The sequence below is a fragment of the Homarus americanus genome, unplaced genomic scaffold (assembly GCF_018991925.1).
Source record: "Homarus americanus isolate GMGI-L3 unplaced genomic scaffold, GMGI_Hamer_2.0 scaffold45698, whole genome shotgun sequence".
In the NCBI taxonomy this organism is placed as follows: domain Eukaryota; kingdom Metazoa; phylum Arthropoda; class Malacostraca; order Decapoda; family Nephropidae; genus Homarus; species Homarus americanus.
This window is the reverse complement of record NW_024735554.1, coordinates 3,535,169-3,552,749: the sequence shown is the minus strand read 5'-3', so window position 1 is coordinate 3,552,749 and position 17,581 is coordinate 3,535,169. Positions and strand designations below refer to the sequence as shown.

Sequence of the window (17,581 nt, the reverse complement as noted above, 5' to 3'; positions counted from 1 at the left end):
TATCTCTTACCATCTATGAAACAAATGATAGTGTTTATTGTACATATGACTAAAAATAATACCTTTACTGCAATTCATAAAACAAGAGAACTGGCAGGCATAACACAAAATGAATACTATATTGGTATTTATAAATTATATACAGTGCCATTTTGGAAAGCAATATAACATATATATATATTTTTTTTTTTTAATATTTCAGTTGAATATTTTTTACCACATTGGGAAGCAGCAATATATTTTTCATACTGAACTCAAAGATATTTTAAACTATGGCCACACACAGTACATCTAAAAAGCTTCAAATCTGTAATCCATGACTGTAACAAAAGTCATTTAGAAACCAAATTAGAGAGATGAAAATATTCCAATTTAACCAATGATTGGCTCAAAATCACATTAAAATTTTGATTCAAAACATATTTCTGAGCTATCAATATTTTCCATCTTAACCTTACTAACAAAAAAGTTGTCCTTAATATAAAAGATAATAATTACTATGGAGAAGTAATGGAGTGATGCTGTTATCCCATCTATACTTGAGTTGGGGTTTAAGCAACTATCTATAATAAGCAAATCTAAGGAGTTGAAACTTAAGTAACGAACTTGTGTGAAAGGGTTTCTTAACCTTTTCCAGGCGATTCCTGCACTTTATAATTTTATTCTGGTGCTGCCAGATAATTTTATTCAGCTAAGAGAAACTTCCCACAGCCAATGACAGTGAGTGTCTGCTATCTATGTCACTGCCCCTCCAGCCAATGACAGTGAGTGTCTGCTATCTATGTCACTGCCCCTCCAGCCAATGACAGTGAGTGTCTGCTATCTATGTCACTGCCCCTCCAGCCAATGACAGTGAGTGTCTGCTATCTATGTCACTGCCCCTCCAGCCAATGACAGTGAGTGTCTGCTATCTATGTCACTGCCCCTCCAGCCAATGACAGTGAGTGTCTGCTATCTATGTCACTGCCCCTCCAGCCAATGACAGTGAGTGTCTGCTATCTATGTCACTGCCCCTCCAGCCAATGAGCTCAGAATCCCTCTCTCTTTCTCCCCCAGTTCTTTTTTGTTGTAGCGGGATCTAGACTCTAATATCGTATAAAGTAAAAAATAAGCCATAAGCGGGTGGGAGTTTTGGTGCTTCAAGTCAACACTGCAACAACCCAGTACATTACTTTATGACATGCTACGTACCATCTGCAAGTACAGTCATTTAGCTTCAAAATGCATCAAAAATGAATGTTGTACAGTATCTCAAAAGACAACAAAGTTATGCTTATTAGAAGTTGGAAAACTTTAAAAGCGGTTTTCTCAGTTTAAAATTTTGACGCGAATAACTCTTACGATGCGGGGGGCCTCATATATGTGTGTGCGTATGTAGACACACACACAGGAAACACTTCAAATTAATAATAATGGGAAATTCCTCTCACAAATAATCGGTAACAAATTTAATAACAAAGGATGGAGTTGACTTGAGGGTAGACTCTCACATTTTTAATACATTTGTTTCTGATTATTTGTGAAAGGATTTTCCCATTTTTAATTATTTGTATGTGTGTTTACACACACACATATATACTGTATACAATACAGGTAAAAGAAATTACTGTCTCAAGAACAAATGGCTCCCTGTCCCAAATGCAAAAATGCCTGCAACTTTAAAACTACCCTTAAGAAATTTTTGGGTACATCCAGGGAGTCATCCACGAATAATCGAGGTCTGCGAATAAAAAATCCTTGAATTGTCAGGGAATGCTGTACTAATGTAAAAATAATGAGTAAACTTATCTTAAATACAGTGCAGTATAGTACAGTCCAATAATAATGTTATACTCACAAGACAACAGAGTGCTTGTAGCCTAAGTTGGTGAGTCTTCACTAACCACTCTTAATAATTAACAATACAGTACAGTAAACCCCCGCTTTACGCGGTTTCACTTTACGCGTTTCCACGTTTACGCGGCACCCTGCCGCAACCGGAATGCTCACTCTCCCCGGTGTGTGTACTCTTTTACGCGGAGAGCGGCGCGAGCAGGGTGCGCACAAGGTCGCCCAGTCATCAAAACATTACCGAGCTCTTCACCCGCCACAGCCGGCCCAAGTCAGTGATAGTGATAATGATAGTGAGGATATGGACTTATATGGACTTTGAGGGGTTTGACAAAGAGGCCCTGCAAGCCTCTGTGGTGGATAGTGATACAATTGATACAAGTGATACAGGTGAGGGCCAATAATCTGCCCTCTGCCTCGGAACCAACCCCCCATCCCCGTGTGCCCAGCCATCTTTTCTACTCATGTAAGTGTTAAAAAACCTAATATTATTGATATTTCTCTTAATTATTAATTGTGTGTGCATACCATCATAAAATTAAGAAGTTATTTTTACTACAACGTAGGTATTGTGTCTGAAAAAGTGGAGTTTGGGGGTCGGCCCGGTCTCTATTTCAATTAATCCCATATGTTATGCCGTTCACTTTACGCGTTTCTCACTTTACGCGGGCCGCCGTGGGTTCAATTGACCGCGTAAAGTGAGGGTTCACTGTACAGCATATTCTTTAGTTTAATTGTTTATAATTTTATAGCTGTGCTTGGTCAAGTAATGGAGGTTGCCACAAAATACAAATGTTTTCCATATTTTAAGCTGTTTGGCAAAATTGACCAATAAAAACCAGTGGCGCTTCCATCAAAACAAAACCCAACATCCTATTTTTTACATGCAAAGTCTACTGTATGTATTTCACTCTTCAGCAAAGGTTTTGTGCATAGATTTACCATAAATAACATGAGTTACTCTAAAGATATTACAGACATGTACAATACCTCTGTACCTGTGCATGGTGGTACATACTGCACTTTCCTCCTTAAATGTTAATAGAACCAGTTGACACTTTCTGGCATGGCTCATGTAGTGCGTTAAGAGTCCTACCCCCTGTTGAGATGCTTGCCTCACACTTGAAACACCAGTGATTACAGCAGAAGAAAGAAAATAAATGTTGAGGAAAGCTAATTAATAGTCCTTAGTATGTGCAGGATCTGAGGGGGCACTACTTCTCAGTACAGTACTCCCTTGTGGCTGCTATGGGTCTGCACAAATCCCCCCCACCCCCAAAAAATCTAGTTCTTGTCAAAACCAAATACAGTCGATCCATGCACAGACGCCATGTTTACTGTTAAACCATTGACCAGTTAGAGACAAGGAAAAATTTAAAAACTTGTAAAAGTACTTCTTGTCAGTTTCTTGAGGAAAGAGACGTTTATCAGTAAGATTCATTTTATGCCATAACAAGACATTTATTAAATGATAGGTTTTCATAATGTACAGTATTTTTTCCTGTTATAAATGAACATGACCTATATTTCCACGGAGATTGATACGTATTTATGGAGATATGACCACTTATACCAGCAACAACAAAGAACTTCCTTAAGTGGGAAGGGCTTCGAAGATGAGGACAAATGTGGGGTAATGTATGAGAACACCGCTACTACCAGAAGGAGTTGTTTGATTTCGTTCATTTTTTCCACAGATGTTCTTATCATTAAAGTAGGTATTTTAAAAGAGGCAATATTAACTAGTGTACTGACCACGGTAGTACATGTTAGTCAAGGTAAAATCAGACGATTCATATTATGCCCAATAGCAAGTACAACATGTAGCTATAACTTCTTTATCGAGTCCCTCAGTAGAGACATCCATTTTCTCACCGCTTCAGTACTCCAGAGTCCTCCGTTTTCTCTCATGTACCTCAGAGACTGATATTTCTTAATACCTCATATCGTGTTTAGAGATTTGAAATTGAGAGAGAACACAATTGTTTTACATTAAATTAGATATGTCTGATTACAGATGAAACATTCAAGATCCCTCGTAAGTGATGTTGAAAGCTTCAACTGTATTTACTGTAAGTAAAATTGTCAAATAAGTTAGAGTAGAGTCTGCCAGTAGAAGTGACGAATCCCTGACATCATCATCATCCTTGGTGAGGCTCTGAGTTTCCAACTGATACTGAGGTTAGATCATTTTGATTCCCAATCATTAGAGAGAATCTGATGTTTGTATTGAAATTATTGTCAGTTTTATAATTTATTAAGTAATTAATATCCTGAAAAGAATGTCAGTCTTCTTACCTCCAAGATCTAACAGCAAACTTTCAGTAGGCCCTTGTCTCTATTTTGATGAAGTAGTAAGAAAGACGTTATCAGCTTGTGCGTTTGACGTCCATTCCACTATTGCCTGGCAACCTCGAGCTCTGGTTAGATTGTAAACAATAGACATAAGAAATTGATCTGACCCATGACACTAATTCTCATAGCCAAATGTACAGCAAATGTTTTAAATGAAGTGTATGTCAATACATGAATTGCCCGTTCGGCTTGCCTGAGTTGCCAGTTATGTCGTACATAAATGCCTGCAAGAGAGGGAGAGTCACTCTTTTTGACTCTCCCTAATCGTACCTCAGGTAAGTAACGAGTGCCTCACGCCCGCCATATTAAATGAATTTAACTCGGTTGAACTTTGTTGAATATCAGTGTTCATGTTTTAACACAGTAAAATTCTCATGCCAAGTAAGAATTAACTTAAACATCGTCTGTGTCGATGCCAGACGTATGATTGTTTGTAATCGAGTTTAGACTTTTAGAGCCCATTTTTGATGCTCCCTTGTCGTATCTCAGGAATGAAGTGTTGTAGCCGAATACCCCGGTAGCTGCCTACCAGCAAGATGTTTTTAATTAAGCGAGAGTTACGCACCCTGGAAGCTACACCCGGGCAGATGAGCTCTCTAACCCTCATGTCAGAGTCCAACCGGCGCTAATAGTGAGCTTCATTTTTTATAGTAAACACCAGTGAATGACCCTGGTGTACTAATCTCAGTTATATGTGCAAAGTAGTGTTCTTGTATGTGAATGGGGATAATTAACAGAAATATAATTGACCCAGTTGAGGTTTTAATTAATGTAGTAATACCTGTGCTATTAGCAAGTGTGTAAAATGACCATCTTCATTGTCAGACATAATAGGAGGTATAAAATGTTGAATGTTAATCAAAGATCTATTTTGTTACTTCTAAAGTAAGACCTAGTGGTCCTTTTTTGTTGTGTGTTACAGCAAAATAATCAGTGATTGAACCTGTTTTTGTTTTTGTGGATAAAGGTTCAACTTAACAAACTATTCATTTGATAAATATTGATTTAGTAAATTGCGAGTATCACTGCCCCTTCCCGTCTAACAATTAATTGCTTCTCAGAAAATAATCACTGTAACCCACGTGCCTAAGCTCGTATCTACCTAACATTTTAATGATAGTTATAATCAAATAAAAGCCTGGGTGGTGGCAGTCTACCTTGCAAATATAATTATACCAAGGGATGTTAGAGAATGATATGGTTTTTCCAGGTTAATCCATTGAATAGAATATAACTAAGTACTGATAAATATTGAAAAAATAAGAGTAAAATATAAGAAACAAATGACATTGAAATAAATATATAAGATATAGAAAAGAAAGATAAAGAATATTGAAATACATAAATAAATAAAAAAAATTGAAAGAAATAAACACTAAGAAAAGTAAAATAGAGAAAATAAAGTAATAAGCATTCTGAAATAAAGACTTGGAAAAATAAAAAGAAATAAAATAATATAACATAAAAGAGAAATAGAAAAAACACAGAAAACAAAAACCAAATAGAACTTGACCTAACCAACCAATGAAACCTACCTAACCTTACCTAACTTCCTCGCCCCCCCGGGACCCCTGTTATAGTAAACAGAAAATACTTCCGATATCTGCTATACCAATGAAAGCAGCTTTTTTGAAGCGTCACGGTGTAATTTTGCCTTTTTAGTGGACATGAGAGTATGCTTGGACTGAGTGGGTTGGTCATCAACAAACAGGGCAGACGAAAACACACACTGACTCCGCAGAGTTTTTAGAGGAGTATTTATGGTAAATAATTAATTTCTTTGGCTAGATATTCGTCCATTGCCTGTCGTCAGGTTTTGATATGAGATTAGGATTTTTTTTCATGTTTTTTGGTGTGTTTTATTGACATCTGATCTTCATTTCTTGTGCAAATTAAGTTTTTACAAAATATTAAAAATTTTATTTTTAACAGAAACAGATAATTTGCACAAAAATAGAGGTCAGATTTGAGTAAAACACACCAAAAGAAAACTTATTCTCATACAAAAAAAAAATAACCTACCTACCTAACCTAACTTACAAGGAGGAGGAGGAAATAAAGAGACAACTGACTTTAAGTGAGGAGTATAACCTCAGGTAAACGTGGCGGGAACCTGCGGACAGCCAATGGACGAATATTAACCATTTCCTCACATACAAAGCACGTGGACACATCATTTTAGTTACACAATATAAATTTTTCACAGTGTTATACCCCACAATTTCCCTCATCTTTCATACCCTGCCCACTACTGGTGATTTATTATCATATCGAAAAACAAAAACTGAAAAATACTCATAATTACAATAAAAAGTTGTAGCCTATTTAAAATACTTTATATAATGATAAGAAAACATTTGGAAAAAATGAACGAGATCGAACAACTCCTTCCGGTGGTAGCGACGTTCTCATAAATTACCAATTGTGGGGTCAAGACATACGCACACACACAAAAAAATAACCTACTTTATTACTGTATTGGCATAAAACAAATCTTTACTCTTTAATCTTGCATGAAGAAAGTTTCTCAAGCTGTTGGTGGAGCCGGACCATTCTCGTCAAGTTTGATATAATCGTGCACTTTTAACGTAGGTTACAATATATCATCAGTTACTGGATCATTGGCAAATGTTTGTAAGTACATTAAGTTGAGATGCTGTCCAGGACTAAAGTGCCTGACTAATAATGGAAATCATTGCTATAAGACCTTGTTATTTGTTGGGGTATTGGATAATTTGATATTCGAGAGGTAAGAAACAAGTTTATTTCTCCAGTGTAATGAATGTATTTATAAAGTTTTTCATTCTATAAAGAGCAATTGTTAACAAGGACCAACTATTTTAGGGTATAATCAAGAGGGAAGTAACTAACAAGTTTTCTTCTTTAACAGGTAGAATTTTCTTCCTAAAGTTGCTCTTTCTCACAGGACCTTATTGTAAGCGACTATCAATTATTATTATTATTATTTAAATTTCAACTATCATTTACAGTCAGCAAAACGAAGTTAATGAACACAGAAAAAGTACAACATCAAACTACAACAAAATAGCGAAATCAAACGTACATGTTTTAGACTACCAGCAGTAAAGAAGTATACACTATTCAAACAGTAACATCTACAATTTCTTCTGTGTGTACCTGATCTATTGGGACGCAGTAGACACCAGACAAACTCAGTACAAGGAGCACAGGTAGCGACTTACTCCTCGACCAGATCAAGGATGGGCCCCGAGTGACAAGTAAACAATAACACCTACACACAACTGACCTAATATTTCCCTTTAAATTCATTGTTACAGTCCTTTTAATTTACTAAATCATTATTACTGTATGGTATAAGTAAGTATATGAGATAAATGGATGTAGTGATGAGATTCAGTACGTTTGAGAAATTGTTTTAATAATTTTAACACCATTTAAAAGTAAAAAAAGAAAAAAGTAAAAGTGTGAGCGGCAAGCAAGTTACTAAGTTACTAACACGTATTCAACTATATTATTTGACAACTTGAAATTGCTTTTATGGTAAACTGCTTATCCTGTTGTCATCTATGTAAACTTTTTTTTTATTTACGAGGAATTATTAGCCGATTCCTTTTAAAACAAGCAAGCTAACCAACAGCACTGTATAGCTTCCCTCATCCTTACTAATTGAAACATATACAAAAATATAATAGTTTGCTTAGGCTAAACTGATTAGATTTGCTTGCTTTAAATCTTTCATTTATCATTATTCATAAACAGTTCTATGTCGTAATTTGATTAACTCGTCACCAGAGCCCTAGTACAAGGTCCTAATGATCATTAAGCTCCTAGTGACTAAGAATCCCCTATACTAAGCTAGTGACCAGGGATCACCTATATTAAGCTCCTAGTGGCCAGGCCAGGGACCTCCTAGTGGCCAGGCCAGGGACCTCCTAGTGGCCAGGGTGTTTCTTCAAGATCTAGGAGCGAGGAGCTAAGATGGTGGTGGTGTTCCCAGAGATGTCCTCCAGCTGGTTACTGTCACTTGTATTGAACTGTAGGAGGATGACCAAGTAGGTGGCAATGAAGCTAGCGATCTGTTGGTGTTTCAGAGTTTAGTGTCACTTACTGTACAGTGCATAAAGAAGAGACAGTGTTGGTGTATCAGAGTTTAGTGTCACTTACTGTACAGTGCATAAAGAAGAGACAGTGTTGGTGTATCAGAGTTTAGTGTCACTTACTGTACAGTGCATAAAGAAGAGACAGTGTTGGTGTATCAGAGTTTAGTGTCACTTACTGTACAGTGCATAAAGAAGAGACAGTGTTGGTGTATCAGAGTTTAGTGCCACTTACTGTACAGTGCATAAAGAAGAGACAGTGTTGGTGTATCAGAGTTTAGTGTCACTTACTGTACAGTGCATAAAGAAGAGACAGTGTTGGTGTATCAGAGTTTAGTGCCACTTACTGTACAGTGCATAAAGAAGAGACAGTGTTGGTGTATCAGAGTTTAGTGCCACTTACTGTACAGTGCATAAAGAAGAGAACAGTTTCCCAAATCAACTCAGCCATAAATTTTCAAGGGAATTTTACACAATTTGGTATAGGTGATGGATATGAATTGATGGCGTGCATTTGTTATTAAAAAGGGGACTTGTGAGTGTTACAGTAAGATACATGACAGTGAAGGGACTTACTGTGACGAGTTTGGCCTTGGCTAAGACAAACAAACGGCCCATGTTAAAGTCCTGGTAGGCGGCCAGGAGCTCCAAGATTCGACTCAGCTGACAAGTAATACAATAATAACACATTTGGAATAGTTTTGTATTGTTTTCCTCTATTCCTTATTTTGTTATGAGCAAAGCGACGTTAATACAGTCAGAACCAGACAAGTAGATCGAAATATACATGTTATTACGAAAGGAAAAATATACAGAAGTAAAGAGAAATATGAATGAACATATAAACACAATTTTGAAAGTGAGAGAGAGATAGAGCAAAATACCTGGTCGTCGTGACGGTTGGGAAGGTTCGGCAGTACTCGTAGGGCCAGAATGGTGTTCCGTACAGCTTCCCTCTGGACAAAAAATTAAACGATTATATGTGTGTCATCTCCCTGGTATATCAGAGCTGTCAACTCCCAGTCATGACAGGGCTGTCAACTCCCAGTCATGCTAGAGCTGTCAACTCCTATTCATGCCAGAGCTATCAACTCCCAGTCATGCCAGAGCTGTCAACTCCCAGTCACGCCAGAGCTGTCAACTCCCATTCATGCCATAGCTATCAACTCCTAGTTACGCCAGAGCTGTCAACTCCCAGTCATGCCAGAGCCGCCAACTCCCAGTCATGCCAGAGCCGCCAACTCCCAGTCATGCCAGAGCCGCCAACTCCCAGTCATGCCAGAGTTGTCGACTCCTAGTCATGCCAGAGCTGTCAACTCCTAGTCATGCCAGAGCTATCAACTCGGACCAGTCATGCCAGAGCTGTCAACTTGTACCAGTCATGCCAGAGCTGTCAACTCCCAGTCAGCTTACATTGTCAAGTGCCCGCCCCCCAGGACACAGTTGTGTTGGTGGTGCTGTAACTAACATACAGTACGTTATCACAACGCCAGTGACTCAGCACATGATATATGTCTTACCGTATCAGTGTCCGATATGAGGCAATTATTGTTCTCACAAGAAAAAGAGAAACACTGGAGCACCTTAGCTTTCGTCTTTATTCAAGACATCTTCAGAGGCAACTGATTTTATCATTATATATATATATATATATATACTGTACATATACACATATATTGTGTGTGTATGTTAGGTTGCTTGGCCCCACACGGAGACTTACTATGCCTTAAGGATGACTGGGTATTCAGTATCTATCGGACTGGCCATTTCTTTAAGTGAGTCGGTGGCCCCGAGGCACTATTTCCACCACCCATCCTGGGGTAAGGTAATTCCAGTCTCACCGAGTAAAGTTGTATATAACGACAATAGCAAATGATTATATATAATTTAGTATTTGTTTTATTCACAAAATTATCATCAAGACACAAGAACTGAGTGTACAGACCTTCTCTGTTACTGTGTCTGGCACGCAGCAGATGAGGATGAGGCAAGTGATGAATTGCGTAAGTTTTGCAACGATGGATAAAAGTTCAAAGAAGTTAGTGTTCGTCAGGTTGATGAGGCCGAATACTATTATGGTTATAGAAACGATGGAGTAGAACATCATCACGATCACCGACGTAGTGAAGTAACTGTTGAAGTGTTGTTGGAACAGCTGTAGTCTGTGTACAAGGTGGGTCATGGCGGCGAGCTCATCCTCAGGTAGCGGAGGTGGACTCCTGGAGAGAGGAGTGAAGGCTCCGTCGCTGGCAGTTTCCTTCCCCACCTGGTCAATTGTCAACAAACTTACAGAACACACAACAGATGGCTTCCCGATGTGTGCTAGATGGCGGTCTTTAATACGCACCAGGGTTACCAAAACATCACTGTAGCTCAGCAAAATAATTGATGAGATGGCATGGAAGAGCAGCAAGATGGCTGACTGCAAGATAAGCAGACACAAAGCCAACATCATATATACAGAAATTATCCATTTATATGAAAAATTACTGAAGTAAGAACTTTCATTCCGTGTGGAAAGTAGTGTAATAATGGTGGTGCCCCAATACACGAACACAGAGTAGCCTGATGTGATGCAGTAGACCACAAGTAGGACGGGGAAAAATATATCCATGAACTGATTTGGTGTGTCAGTGACAGTGTGCTCGAGCACTCTGTTGAGGTGACCGAGTAGTCGTGTCAGCTCGGAACTTTTGAACAACAAGGAGAAAAAGAGGATAACACCAGTTGCAGCCAAATGGAACAATGCCAGTGTTTTTGTAGTCTGAACTGTTTCTCCCAGCTCCACAGTTTTATCATAAACGTATATGAAAGGAAGTGTAGCAAACTGAGTGTTCATAACAAGAACAAGTAGCCAGGACCAGACCACCATACAATGGCTCTTTCTCAGTTGTGGTATAGGTGTGACTCGTGCTGATCGCGGGCTAGCACTTCCTCCAGGACTTACTCTCGTGCCCTGGGGCAGAGCCTCACCCAGCTGCTGGTGTACCCCAGGTGTCTTCCAGGTGTAGGGCAGGCCTCCCAGGACCTTAACGACTTTCAGACTCACAAGGAGAATCTTAAACGGGTCCAATCTCTTCCTTATGGCAAGGCTATAACGCATGTTGAATATTTTCCCTGTGAAAATTTGGTAGTAATCGAAAGATTTGGCACCAGTTAAAGTCAGATTAGATACTTTCCTTGTTAGGTCAAGTTCTGTTGGGCAAAGTTAATTGCGAAAGGAACACAGACAGATTAGGTAAATTTCTGCTCGCTTAAATCTCGCATTGCGTGAGTTTACTGTAGATTAAGTCTGATTTGATAAGGGTGAAATACGTTAGGCTACTCGGAGGTCGCAGGGCAGAGGCGGATGTGGACCAGCGTACTATAGGTGTCTCACCAAACGACTGAGAACCAGACGATTAAGCGGCCAGAGGACACTGTTAGTACAGTGATATTGATGTTGTCGGCTCGGCGGCACATACGACGGACTGGCAGCCTTGTGTACACACAATATAATGAACACGCTATGCAAGACCCTGGGGTGAGGGTCAACACGGGAAACACTTTATATCGAGTACAGAGCCAACGACGCCAGCACTGCCAACGCCACCACTAGTAACGCCATTACTTTTAATTTTATCCTCTTCGCGACTGATCGGCTTGTTAGCCGCTTGGGCGATCGGTCACGTCTCTGATTACTTTTCCTTTTCATTTATCTTCTTCACCAAAAGATCGGCTCGCTAGCCGCCCGGGCGATCGGTCACGTCTCTGTCACGCACTGTTGGCAAATACTGGGCATACACCGGCTCCTGAATGTACCTGAACCCGCTCCAGTGTTGATCAAGTCTTGTCTTGAAAGAGCTCACACTCGGTGCCGTCACAACACTCTCTGATAGATTGTTCCAAGAGTTTACAACCCTCACTCCGAAAAAGTTTGCCCTCACAGTTTTCTGGACTTGCGGCTTCTTCAATCTTGAACTGTGACCCCTTGTGGGGCGAGCGTCCGCCAGCTCCAAGTAGGGACACTGAATTGAGTAGTGCCTCCTGAGATGCAGATACACCTCAACTAGGTCCCCCCTTGCCCGTCTGTAGTATAAGCTAGGCAAGTTCAGGCGCTCCAACCTCTCAGGGTAGCTGAGGTGCCGAAGTGCAGGCACCAGTTTGGTGGCCCTCCTTTGAACATTTTCAACCAACTGACAGTCCCTAGCATATCTCGGGGACCAGGTGGGGTGACAGTACTCCAGATGGGGAAGCACTTCACTCCTGAAGATCGTTACGAGGGACGGACCGTTTAGATATCTGAACGACCTTCTTATAAGACCCAATAATTTATTTGCCTGGTTTACCTTCTCGCAATGGGCCGAGAACTGCAGCTCATTGTCAACATACACACCTAGGTCCTTCTCACATTCAGTCTCAACTAGTGCAGTTTCTTCATCCCATTGGGACATATGATACGCCTCCTTACCGTTGGTACGCCCCAGGTGCATCCTCTTACACTTCGTGACATTGAATCTCAGCAGCCATTTCTTCGACCATTCCTGGAGCCCACAGAGGTCCTTCTGCAGCTCTTCACAGTCCGCTTGGTTCTAAATTTCCCGAAATAACTTGGCGTCATCGGCAAACATTTGTATGGAGGAGTGTACAACGTCAGGCATGTCATTTATGAAAAAAACAACAACAGCGGGCCCAATACACTGCCCTGTGGTATCCCACTTGTGACAGGTACAGGTGACGATTTCGTGCCATTAATCACCACACACTGCTTGAGGTCATGTAGAAAGTCTTCTATCCAAGCTAGAACATTTCCCCGAATTCCGTACCCTTCCAGTTTGATTTTCAGCCTTTCGTGGGGTACACTGTCGAAAGCCTTGGCAAAATCTAGGTAAATATTGTCGATATTACCACCCCGTTCCAGAATATGGGTTCAAATATCCAATACCTTGAGCAATTGTGTTAAGCAGGAGCGCCCCGACATAAAACTGTGTTGGCAATCCTTTACAAGGTTGTTTCGTATTAGATGTTCCATTGCGGCATCTCTGATAATACTCTCGAGTACTTTACATATTATGCTGGTCAGGCTCAACGGTCTATAGTTGTTCGTGGAGTGACGACCGCCCTTCTTGACGATAGGACTTACATAAGCCACTTTCCATTCACTGGGGACCATTTGTTCATCCAGGCATTTACAAAACAGGATCTTCGGGGGCTCTGCAAGCTCGTTGCACAACTCTCTTAGCAATCTAGGATGCACCATGTCAGGTCCGGGACTCTTATGGTCTTTTAGCCTGGACAGTTTATTTCTAATACCCTCATCTGTGAACACAATGTGGGTCAGTGCTGTGTCGAACCGTCTGTCCTCAAACGCAGGAAGGTTAGTTGCATCCTCTCTTGTGAACACCGAGGAAAAGAAGCTGTTCAATGCCTCAGCTTTATCCTGGTCAGAATCTGCGTAACTACCATCCACCAGCCTCAGGTCTGATACTCCTACTCGCGTTTTCAATTTCGATTTTGCATAGCGGTAAAACGCCTTTGGGTTTGACTTGACCTCGCATGCAACCAGCCTCTGGAACTCCTTTTCAGCCCTTCTACACTCTATCTTTGCTTTGTTTCTGGCTCTTGCATACATCCTCCTGTCTTGCTCATCGTTTGACCCAACCCATTACTACCACCGCTACCACCAGTGACACTATTACTAACACCACCACTATTACCCTTGGAATATTTACTGCTACCATGATCACCACTACCCCCATTACCATATATGCCACTATCAATAAAATACTATTACTCGCTGACCCATCTTGACTCATCACCTAGAATCGATGGGTAAGTAAGGTTCTGTTTGCATAGGTAGAAGAGGTGTGTGTGCGCGTGTGTATTTGTGTGTACGTTTCCCGGTCTCTTTTCCCGACCAGGGTGAAACTATAAGCAAGATCCTTTACGTCATTTGTCTCTGATGATCTGGCAGTAATTCGTATCCTGGATGTTACTAGATTTGCGGACTGTGCTCCTATACCGTACTTCAGTGGTCCCCAACCTGTAGTTCGCGGCGGAAGTAAAATTAATGAAAATATGTAATAACTTGATGCATCATTATAGTTATGTGTACATGGTGGTGTTAGAAATTGCTCACTGTATTATTCACGACGCAACGTTTTGTCCTTGGGAGTTTGTTTACACACCGCGCCAGGTCATGAAGCAATAACACAAACAGCTGGCGATTGATGTAGAAATTAATTTATTATGCACAGTTATCCATTGCCTCCTAAGATGTCCCCACACACAACGCTTCCTTGACACCTGCTGGACCACCACTCCACGACCCCTTGACGGAGACACGATGATCCTCCCCATACTGGCCACATATTATATAAATAATATTGATAATGTGTTAAAGGAATATCCTTCCTTCCTTCGGCTTTAGTAAGCCCCTTTATAATATTTATACTGTATATACTTGACACTTGCCAGATGCTTCTGGTGTTATTGTACAGGGGTACCTAGTGACAGCACTAGGATCCCCGCTTCCTCTATCAAGGAATAAACTATTGAAATTGAATTGAAATAGACTTTGCAGATTTTTTTGCACTCTTTGCACGTCAGCCGCTTCTGGCCTAATGGATGATCAAGTGTGTTTTAAAAGAAAAGTCATCCAAATATTTCATGGACAAATATATTAATATGTAATATTTATGTATACACCTGTATATGTAAATTGTAACATATTAAATAAAAGATAAAAAATTAAGACGTCAGATGTTTACCTGTAGGCTTACCTTAACTTATTTTTTATGTAATAAAATAATCATAAGATAATGAATGTATCCAGGCTGTTGACACTCCAACGCTCTTAATAATAGAGCGACACTGAAGAAAATACAGCAACCATACGAGGAAAAAAATACGAGACATAACTGGTAAGGTATTAATGCGATTTGAAAACTAACAATAACTACAAGACGTAAAGATACACTACACACAGTATGGAAAATTAGACCAAACAAACACCCCAGTGAGGAATGGAGTCACAATTACGATAAGGGTACCGATGAAAAGGCAACACCCCGCACAGTCATCACATCACACCCAGGCAGACAAGGCTGTGGTCGATGGCCGCTTGAAACCGCACTCAAAGGCGTTGTTACACTACATACTTTATGATGATTTATTGCAAAAAATTATGGAGGTAATATTGCAGTAAAAAGCAACCCCAGAATTCCAGAAATTCACTACACTCAATCGATAGAAATTTTTTCTATGATCATTTTCTTAGATTACACTTCCGTCGCAAATTGATAATAAGGAACTCTGGGTTATTACATAGCGTCTGGGGTTTCGGGGCCGAAGCCCCCGCCTAGGACCATCGTGGGTCCGGGGGCGGAACCCCCGGCTAGGGGGTTATGGAAGGTTTTAGTTTGGTTATATTGTGTAAGTTAGCAAGCACAAAGTACCGTGAATTCAGAACACTCAATCGATTGAGCTACTTTTTTTTTTTCGTAAATAACAGAATTTCTGTTGCGTAATGTGTTCTGATGTTTTCTTGTTGCGATTCGGATAATTTTGGAATTCACTTCTACCACAAATCACTCGTTTTGGCTCTTCCCCACCCAGAACCTTGACTTCCCACGCTTTCCCCCATTATTGTTAGAGGGGGGGGGGAGGCTAAATCCAAAAAAAAGAGTGATTTCCGATAAAAACGAATGTCAGATTTGAACCAATCGCATCAAAAAACACCAGAAAAACGCTGTTTTTTTTTCTCAGAATCTTTGGTTGCTGTAATCTGCAATTTTATCATTATGCATAATAACTGAATTAAGATAAATGGGGGTAAGATCGGGCAAGTGCAATTCACAGAGTTTGGGCATTACTGGAAGCGACGGTATAAGGCTCAGTCACGCTGGGAGATATCAAACAGGTGTCGTTAAATTTGTGCACCTTCTCGTCACCTTGTCAAGCGCTGAAGATGTTTGAGCAAGGATAGTCAGAACTAATGGAGGTTATGTCATAGGAAAAAGACTGTGGCAGGGAGTTTTACAGAGTCCTGGTCAGGGGTTTCCATGAATTTTTGCAAGTGAAGGTTCGACAAAGTGTAATTTCAACAGAAAACAGGACGGGACCTTTCCGATGTCTCGTAGACAGATTGAAGACGTGTGATGGTGGCACTAGTGAGTATCTCGTCAGAACATGCTATGGAAATGTTTATACTTTTACTTGACTTTTATCCTCTTCACCACTGAGCAGCTCGTTAACCGCTTGGGCGATCAGTCACGTCTCTGTTACGCACTGTAGGCAAGTACTGGGCATGCACCGGCTCCTGAATGTACCTGAACCTGCTCCAGTGTTGGTCAAGTTTTGTCTTCAAAGCGTTGGGATAGCCCTATACACTTGAAATTTTTCTGGTAAGCGTATTATCGTTAATGGTTTTGAGGACTTTCTGCACAAAATCGAGGCGCAACACCACACCAAGCCCACTGATGATTTTAATTATTTCATGAAAGCGGCACATGACTTCCATAAACAGCGGCTATCTGTTTATTAGTGAAGGAAGTTTGGATCTCAACGTACAGTACAGTAGGTCTAAACCCAAAATAAAGTACACAACCAGACACAAGACAGACAGATAAAATAGACAGCTTAGGTAAAGATACATAGAAACAGAATGTATTATGTAGTAGTCTGGCCATAACATAAATAGAAAACGAGTTATTGAAGGAGAGAAAATGCAGCTTTAAGAGAGTAACTATTATATTTATCCTCTCTTCACAGTTAGTCTATTCTTTATCTTATTTATACTAATATCTACAAATTATGTCACCATCTGTTTTACTTTATACCGCTCTAGATAGTTTTTGATAATATTCATAATAAAAGAGGCTATACTTAATGACGTTTACCCGCTTAAACCACCAATTAATTACAGTAGTAAGACCTACGCTGACACTGCAAGGGCGGATCTAGTGGGGGTCCTGGGAGTCAAGGCCCCCTTTTTTCATCAGAAAATTCCAATACTTTTTATTTAATGCAGTATTGTACTCAGGCGTTTTTGTATAGTAAACAGTAATTACTATTGACCTCAGAATATCTCCTTATACCAAGTAAACATGGCTTCAAAATGCTATGATATTGGTCAGATTTCAAAATATTTTCTGGAGGGGGGGGGGGGGGGCCCACCCCCTAATCCCCAGCTGGGTTATTAATATTATTATTATTATTTATTGGGCACTCCCCTACATCCTTGTGTAAGGTGAAGCGCAGAAGCGTTTACAGCGCCCAACAGGGAAGCATGCTAAGTTCATGCTTGCCTTTATGTTTTGTTACGAGTTGGGGATTTA

General features: G+C 40.2%; 1 protein-coding gene across 7 annotated transcripts in view; it reads right to left on the bottom strand.

Annotated features, from left to right (window-relative positions):
* The window catches only part of LOC121871398 (rho guanine nucleotide exchange factor 7-like), a 60,143-nt gene extending 50,923 nt beyond the window's left edge, over nucleotides 1-9,220 (bottom strand). For 3 of the 7 annotated variants that reach the window (XM_042373632.1, XM_042373631.1, XM_042373637.1), the window contains exons 1-2: nucleotides 7,324-7,437; nucleotides 4,129-4,250 (exon numbers count right to left, since the gene is read on the bottom strand). The gene's annotated coding sequence lies outside the window, so the exon portion shown is untranslated. Of the gene's footprint in view, nucleotides 1-4,128; nucleotides 4,251-7,323; nucleotides 7,442-9,148 lie in introns of those variants that run through there. The other 4 variants (XM_042373635.1, XM_042373638.1, XM_042373634.1 and 1 more) reach the window with 4 other exon arrangements.
* Nucleotides 9,221-17,581: the final 8,361 nt, after the last annotated feature.